The 8,024-nt window shown below is 62.9% G+C and overlaps 1 non-coding gene across 1 annotated transcript; it reads right to left on the bottom strand.

Annotated features, from left to right (window-relative positions):
- Window positions 1-7,062: 7,062 nt before the first annotated feature.
- On the bottom strand, window positions 7,063-7,216 carry LOC136682371 (5.8S ribosomal RNA). Its single transcript, XR_010798614.1, has one exon. It is a non-coding gene; the product is annotated as a 5.8S ribosomal RNA (ribosomal RNA).
- Window positions 7,217-8,024: the final 808 nt, after the last annotated feature.

Genomic DNA, 8,024 nt, shown 5'->3' with positions numbered 1-8,024 from the left:
AGTCCCAGGGACCCAGGGACCCAGGGACCCAGGGACCCAGAGCCCCAGAGCCCCAGGGACCCAGAGTCCCAGGGACCCAGAGACCCAGAGCCCCAGGGACCCAGGGACCCAGGGACCCAGGGACCCAGAGACCCAGAGCCCCAGAGCCCCAGGGACCCAGGGACCCAGGGACCCAGAGACCCAGAGACCCAGAGCCCCAGGGACCCGGCGCACCGGTCGAACCTATCTGGCCCACACTTAAGCCCCCGCCCTCGGACTAAACCAATCAGCCTGCCCCGTCAAAAAAGATGCCCACTGGTAGACCTGGAACCTTAAAATATATTGGAAGTGGGATGGTTGCCCAATTGCTGTATAATATATTGCAAGTTCATCCTGCCCACTGGTGGACCTGGGAGCCAAAACGGCGCGCAATATATTGGAAGTGGGACGGTTGCGCAATCGCTGTACAATATATTGGAAGTGGGATGGTTGCCCAATTGCTGTATAATATATTGCAAGTTCATCCTGCCCACTGGTGGACCTGGGTGCCAAAACGGCGCGCAATATATTGGAAGTGGGACGGTTGAGCAATCGCTGTACAATATATTGGAAGTGGGATGGTTGCCCAATTGCTGTACAATATATTGGAAGTGGGATGGTTGCCCAATTGCTGTATAATATATTGCAAGTTCATCCTGCCCACTGGTGGACCTGGGAGACAAAACGACGCACAATATATTGGAAGTGGGACGGTTGCGCAATCGCTGTACAATATATTGGAAGTGGGATGGTTGCCCAATTGCTGTATAATGTATTGGAAGGACCCTCCGTCAAATCTCAAAGTTCATTCTGCCCACTGGTGGACCTGGGAGACAAAACGCCGCACAATATATTGAAAGTGGGATGGTTGCCCAATTGCTGTACAATACATGGGAAGTGGGATGGTTGTCCAGTTCATTACACCCTCATCCTGGGCCTCTGATTAGGCTTGCCCCGGAGCTTACCACCGGTGCCTACCTCCAGGGGCTTATTCACCCCAACGCCCTGGTCCCCTAACCCGGCATGAATTTCACCAAGGGTCCCCTACCTCCGGGGCTCCCTATCAGCCAATACATTAAGAACACCTCATCCTGGGCCTCTGATAAGGCTTGCCCCGGAGTTTACCACCGGGGCCTACCTCCGGGGCCTAATTAAACCCAACGCCCTGGTTCCCTGAACGGGCCTTATTCAAACAACCTCTCCGCCGCCTAAGCTCCGGAGCTTCCTTTTGGCTCCCAGAGGCCCAGAGGCCCAGGCTCCCAGAGGCCCAGAGGCCCAGGCTACCAGAGGCCCAGGCTACCAGAGGCCCAGAGGCCCAGAGCCCCAGAGGCCCAGAGACCCAGGCTACCAGAGGCCCAGAGGCCCAGAGGCCCAGAGGCCCAGAGACCCAGAGGCCCAGAGTCCCAGAGACCCAGAGACCCAGAGGCCCATAGACCCAGAGGCCCAGAGACCCAGAGACCCAGAGCCCCGGGGACCCAGAGACCCAGAGACCCAGAGCCCCAGAGCCCCAGAGTCCCAGGGACCCAGAGCCCCAGAGCCCCGGGGACCCAGAGCCCCAGAGCCCCGGGGACCCAGAGACCCAGAGCCCCAGAGACCCAGAGCCCCAGAGGCCCAGAGCCCCAGAGGCCCAGAGGCCCAGAGGCCCAGAGACCCAGAGGCCCAGAGACCCAGAGACCCAGAGACCCAGAGGCCCAGAGTCCCAGAGACCCAGAGACCCAGAGACCCAGAGGCCCAGAGTCCCAGAGACCCAGAGACCCAGAGACCCAGAGACCCAGGGCCCCAGGGCCCCAGAGACCCAGAGACCCAGAGACCCAGAGTCCCAGAGTCCCAGAGTCCCAGGGACCCAGAGCCCCAGAGCCCCGGGGACCCAGAGCCCCAGAGCCCCGGGGACCCAGAGACCCAGAGCCCCAGAGTCCCAGAGTCCCAGAGTCCCAGGGACCCAGAGCCCCAGAGCCCCAGAGACCCAGGGACCCAGAGCCCCAGAGCCCCGGGGACCCAGAGCCCCAGAGCCCCGGGGACCCAGAGACCCAGAGCCCCAGAGTCCCAGAGTCCCAGGGACCCAGAGCCCCAGAGCCCCGGGGACCCAGAGGCCCAGAGGCCCAGAGGCCCAGAGGCCCAGAGTCCCAGAGACCCAGAGCCCCAGAGCCCCAGAGCCCCAGAGGCCCAGAGCCCCAGAGCCCCAGAGACCCAGAGCCCCAGAGCCCCAGAGACCCAGAGACCCAGAGACCCAGAGACCCAGAGCCCCAGAGCCCCAGAGCCCCAGAGCCCCGGGGACCCAGAGCCCCAGAGCCCGGGGACCCAGAGACCCAGAGCCCCAGAGCCCCAGGGACCCAGAGCCCCAGAGTCCCAGAGCCCCAGAGCCCCGGGGACCCAGAGCCCCAGAGCCCCGGGGACCCAGAGACCCAGAGCCCCAGAGTCCCAGGGACCAAGAGCCCCAGAGCCCCGGGGACCCAGAGCCCCAGAGACCCAGAGCCCCAGGGACCCAGAGACCCAGAGACCCAGAGCCCCAGAGTCCCAGAGACCCAGAGCCCCAGAGTCCCAGGGACCAAGAGCCCCAGAGCCCCGGGGACCCAGAGCCCCAGGCTACCAGAGGCCCAGGCTCCCAGAGGCCCAGAGGCCCAGAGGCCCAGAGGCCCAGAGGCCCAGGCTACCAGAGGCCCAGGCTACCAGAGGCCCAGAGGCCCAGAGCCCCAGAGCCCCAGAGCCCCAGAGACCCAGAGGCCCAGAGACCCAGAGACCCAGAGTCCCAGAGACCCAGAGACCCAGGCTACCAGAGGCCCAGAGGCCCAGAGGCCCAGGCTACCAGAGGCCCAGGCTTCCAGAGGCCCAGAGAAATTTTATTTATATTTGATTTGGACATTTTACGCTCTTTCTGGACCCTTAGACCCTCCCCCAAGCTTTGGGCGGGACTTTAGAGAGGTCAAAGTTGAATGCATCCCATTTGCAATATATATGACACTGTTAAATATATTGGAAGTTGGATGGTGTAGGTTATTCCATTCAGAAAGCCAATCAGAGCCAATCAGAGCCAAGTGACACATACTAAAGGGATGGGCCCAACGTTCTGAACTCCTAGATGGAGCACCAGTGCCCCTAGTGCTGTCCAAATGGCGATTTTGCCGCGGGTATCAAACTGGAAAAAGTTATCACTCAGTGTCCAAATGGTCATGCTTTATACGGCATTATGGATCCATAACCGGCATACAATCCCACTGTGGTCATAAGTGTCCAATGGCAATATATTTGAATGGGCCTTTGTCCAGAAAGTGTATAGTGGGGCTAACTTAAGAGAGTCATAGTTACTCCCGCCGTTAACCCGCGCTTCGATGAATTTCTTCACTTTGACATTCAGAGCACTGGGCAGAATTCACATCGTGTCAACACCCGGTCCAAGAGCCTTCACGATGCTGTGTTTTAATTAAACAGTCGGATTCCCCTTGTCCGCAGCAGTTCTAATTCGGCTGTTAGGTGCCGGCCGAGAGACCCGGCCCCGGAGGTCTCCCCCCGAGGCGAGACTCATAAGCCCGAGAGATCCACGGAGCCTAGGCTCGGCGCGCGAGGCTCCAGGGACACCGCCCCGACCCACCGAAGCCCCACCACCGGCGGTGGCCCGCTACGAGTCCACACACGCACGAGAGACCGCAACCCCCCCACGCGGACCTACGTTCCATTGCGTCCCTCCGCGTCCCATCGGGGGAGAGCGAAGGGCCGGACGCTCGAGCTTAGCCGGGGGCGGCCCACCCGGCGACGGGCGTCGGGAGCCCGGCCCGGCTTAGGTAGGGAGAGGGAGGCCGAAGGCGGTCATCCGACGGAGGTTAGTCCCGAAGGACGCTCCCCCGCCGGCATCCCACCGACGACCGGCTCCCCTACCGTCGACCTGACCGAGGCCCCCTAAGCGCCACCGCCGAGGGGGGGACACGCACCGGGGCTTAAGGTCTCGCTCGCCGCGACCCACTCTCATCGACCCCGACAGACAGACGGAGCCTTGTTCACGGGGGTTTGGATATACTGGGGGGACAATCTCTCGCCGTGCGCTTCCTCGCGCGCAGGACCCAGTGGGGGGGGGCCCGAAGGTGGACCGGGAACAGCTCCCCGTCGCACGGGCAGCACCGGGCTTTCGGACCCCGCATCAGCAGACACGGGCCCGACCGAGCTCAGCCATTAGAGCCAATCCTTATCCCGAAGTTACGGATCCGTCTTGCCGACTTCCCTTACCTACATTGTTCCAACACGCCAGAGGCTGTTCACCTTGGAGACCTGATGCGGATATGGGTACGGCCTGGGGGGAAATTCACTATACCTCCCCCGGATTTTCAAGGGCCGATGGGAAACGTCCCGGCCGTCGCATAGCGCATGCGACGCCTTTCAGAGCGTTGAGCCCCTATCTCGGGGTCGAACCCATTCCAGGGCGCTCCAGCTCTTTAGCAAGGAGAGAGAATCCTCCCCGGGGTCCCCACCGGCGTCTCCGGGTTCGTTTGCGTTACCGCCACGGGAGCGCCTCTCGGCGGCTCGATCTCCACCAATCCCAGGTACGGGGATATTGGCCCGATCCCCTTTCGGTCAGCGCGAGGCAGACGAGACCATCGCCCCAGCATTTTCCGAACGGCGCTCGCCTATCCCTTAGGACCGACTAACCCACGGCCAAGCGCTGTCGGCGTGGAACCCTTCTCCACTTCGGCCTTCAAAGTTCTCATCTGAATATTTGCTACTACCACCAAGATCTGCACCCGCGGCGGCTCGACCCAGGCTCGCGCCAAAGGCTTCTGCGCCACCGCGGCGCCCCTCCTACTCGTCGCGGCATACGGTCCCATGAGTCTCGGTTCTCTCTCTCATTCTCGCTGGCTTTTGGGGGGGGTGGGAGACAAGTACCGCCAGCGACGGCCGGGTATGGGCCCGACGCTCCAGCGCCATCCATTTTCAGGGCCAGTTGATTCGGCAGGTGAGTTGTTACACACTCCTTAGCGGATGCCGACTTCCATGGCCACCGCCCCGCTGTCTATATCAACCGACACCTTTCTTGGGGTCTGATGAGCGTCTGCGTCGGGCGCCTTAACCCGCGCGTTCGGTTCATCCCGCAGCACCAGTTCTGCTTACCAAAAGTGGCCCACTCGGCACCGTCAATTCCATGCCCGGCTCCAAGCCTGCGAGCCGGGCCTCTTACCCATTTAAAGTTTGAGAGTAGGGCGAGGCCCGTTTCGGCCCCGCGGCCTCCAGTCATTTCTTTACCGGATAAAACTTGAAGTTTCGGCGCCGGCTATCCTGAGGGAAACTTCGGAGGGAACCAGCTACTAGATGGTTCGATTAGTCTTTCGCCCCTATACCCAGGTCGGACGACCGATTTGCACGTCAGGACCGCTGCGGGCCTCCACTCAGGGTTTCCCCTGGCTTCGCCCTGCCCAGGCATAGTTCACCATCTTTCGGGTACCACCGCGTATGCTCTGGCTCCGCTCTCCGCACGTGGGAAGAGCAGGCCGGTGGTGCGCCGCCCGCCCCCTCGGAGGGTTAGGACGGATCCCACCTCAGCCGACGCGCGCCGGCCTTCACCTTCGTTGCGCCTCCGGGGGTTCTGGTCCCTTCGACTCGCATACGCGTTAGACTCCTTGGTCCGTGTTTCAAGACGGGTCGTTCGGGGTCCGAACTTAGCCGCTGACCTTAGGCGTTCGGGTGCTGTGGGCCTGGATCGCCCCCCGCATCGCCGTAGCGGGCCTAGCCCGGGGCTGAGGACAGCCCAGCCGGCCCGCTTCGACCGAACGATCGGGGGGGGCCCCCATCCCCATCCCGGAGGAGGGGAGAACGCGGAAAGGACATTGCTCCACGGCCCCGGCGTTATCGGCGAAGTCGGAGCGAGGGGCTGTAGCGGAACGCCCGTGTCCGGGGGCCGCGTGGGGCTCCCTTCTCCGGACGGACCTACCTTCACCCTCGGGCCCTTCCAAGCCTAACCGGAGCCGGTCGCGACTCACCACCACGCGGGGAAAGTACACCGGGCGGGGCCGGACCTCCGTACGCCCGACAGGCCCGAAGTCCAGAGGCGAAGCGCAGAGCCGAAGCGGGGAGCGGTGGAGTCGGCACCCCACCCCTCTCGCCCGGATACGCTCGCACCCCCGACCGCGGAACCCGACGAGCGCGGGGCCGTCCGCCCGGCTGAATCCCCCGGGGCAGTCTTCTCGGTCCCCGTACGTTTACCTCTCAACGGTTTCACGCTCTGTTGAACTCTCTCTTCAAAGTCCTGTTTCAACTTTCCCTCACGGTACTCGGTTCGCTATCGGTCTCGTGCCGGTATTTAGCCTTAGATGGAGTTTACCACCCGCTTTGGGCTGCATTCCCAAGCAACCCGACTCCGAGAAGCCCGACCTACCCGGGCGGGAACGCGGGACTCGCTACCGGGCTTTCACCGTCTATGGGAAGAAGCCACGTTCGCGAGGACTTGGTCCCGCGTCCGCACCGAGACGGATCTTACGGACTTCCGTACGCTACATTTCCCGGCCAACCCCGGTCAGGGGAAAGTGGGATTCAGCGCTGGGCTCTTCCCTGTTCGCTCGCCGCTACTAAGGGAATCCTTGTTAGTTTCTTTTCCTCCGCTTACTGATATGCTTAAGTTCAGCGGGTCGTCTCGTCTGATCTGAGGCCGCACACAGAGGTTTCTTATGCGGGGGCGAGGGCGGAGGCGGAGGGCCGAAGGCTAGGGGCGAGGGGCGAGAGCCCGGCACGAGACCGAACTCCGCGACACCCTCCCCCCCACCCCGGCCGCTCGCCCGCCCGCTCACTCGCCCGCTCGCTGGGTTTAATCGGCACTCGCCACCCCCGCGTCCGACTGCGCGGAGCCCCGCTCGGGACTCGGGGAGAGACCGTAACGGACGTGGACCCGGACCTACTCGGCTCTCCCTCCGTTCCCTGTACGGAGCTCTCTCGCAACACGGGCCCCGTGGACTGGCTCGGAACCGAGTCTTCGTTTGGGAAGACGAAGGGCCGTTTTCAGGCCCTGCGAGCTTCCAGCCGCGGTCTCTCTCTCTCAGCGGGGGCGCGGAGACCGATCGATGGGTAAAGCGACCCTCAGACAGGCGTGGCCGCGGGATGGACCCCCGCGGCCGCAATATGCGTTCGAAATTTCGATGATCTGTGTCCTGCAATTCACATTAGTTAACGCAGATGGCTGCGTTCTTCATCGAAGCACGAGCCGAGTGATCCACCGCTAAGAGTCGTATATGGGTTTGTGCCCGGCCCGTTACAGGCCGGGCGAAGGAAGCCATTCGAACACGAGACAATGTTTGACAATATTTCAAGCCGGGTGCCTTCCCCCCCGTGCAGGGGGGAAGGTCATTGAACCTGGGCGTCAACCACCGGACCGAGGAGTTACGGCCCGGGGGACGATCGCCCGAGTAGGTGCCCGAGACTTACGTGGTTTAGGAGACCGGGGTCTAGGCACCCGCCGTTCCCGGCGAGGCCCAGGGGTTTGGTTCGCTGCGTTACGGGTCCCGGTCTAAGGCATTCAGGCGTGCGCTCAAAGCCAAGCTCTCCACCCCGGAGGGTATGAGCGAGGCCCGGTGGTACGCTCCCAAGTCCCCGCTTAGGGGAAGGCGCTGGGTAGATCCCACCTAGTCAGGACCGGCGGGCACCGGCCGTCTCCTTCGGGTGTTTAAACGCATCCGGGGTTCGTGAGGCCCCTTCAACTCGCGCACCGGCCTTAGACTATTATACGGTCCGTCTCTGCGAAGCCAACATCGGGGTTATTTGCATGCGCTCTTAAGCTCCGCTCTAACCCCGCGAGGGGAAAGAGTTTCGCCCGGCGGTACGCTCCCGTCCACCACCGCCCCCTGTGCCGGGGGGATGGGTTCAGGGAGATCCCACCGAGGCCGGCGAGCACCGGCCAACGCCCTGGGGGTGAGTAAGCCCCTTTGACTCGCGCACGCACAATCAAAGCCTTCAACGATCAATGGTTTGTTTAACGACCCGGCGGGCGGCTCCGGCGCCACTCTCCCCCCCGCGAACGAGGGGGGCGGACCGGGGTA

Source organism: Hoplias malabaricus, unplaced genomic scaffold (genome assembly GCF_029633855.1).
Source record: "Hoplias malabaricus isolate fHopMal1 unplaced genomic scaffold, fHopMal1.hap1 scaffold_495, whole genome shotgun sequence".
NCBI classification, from domain to species: Eukaryota; Metazoa; Chordata; class Actinopteri; order Characiformes; family Erythrinidae; genus Hoplias; species Hoplias malabaricus.
Note: the sequence above shows the minus strand (reverse complement) of the source record. Positions and strands in the feature narration are given on the sequence as shown.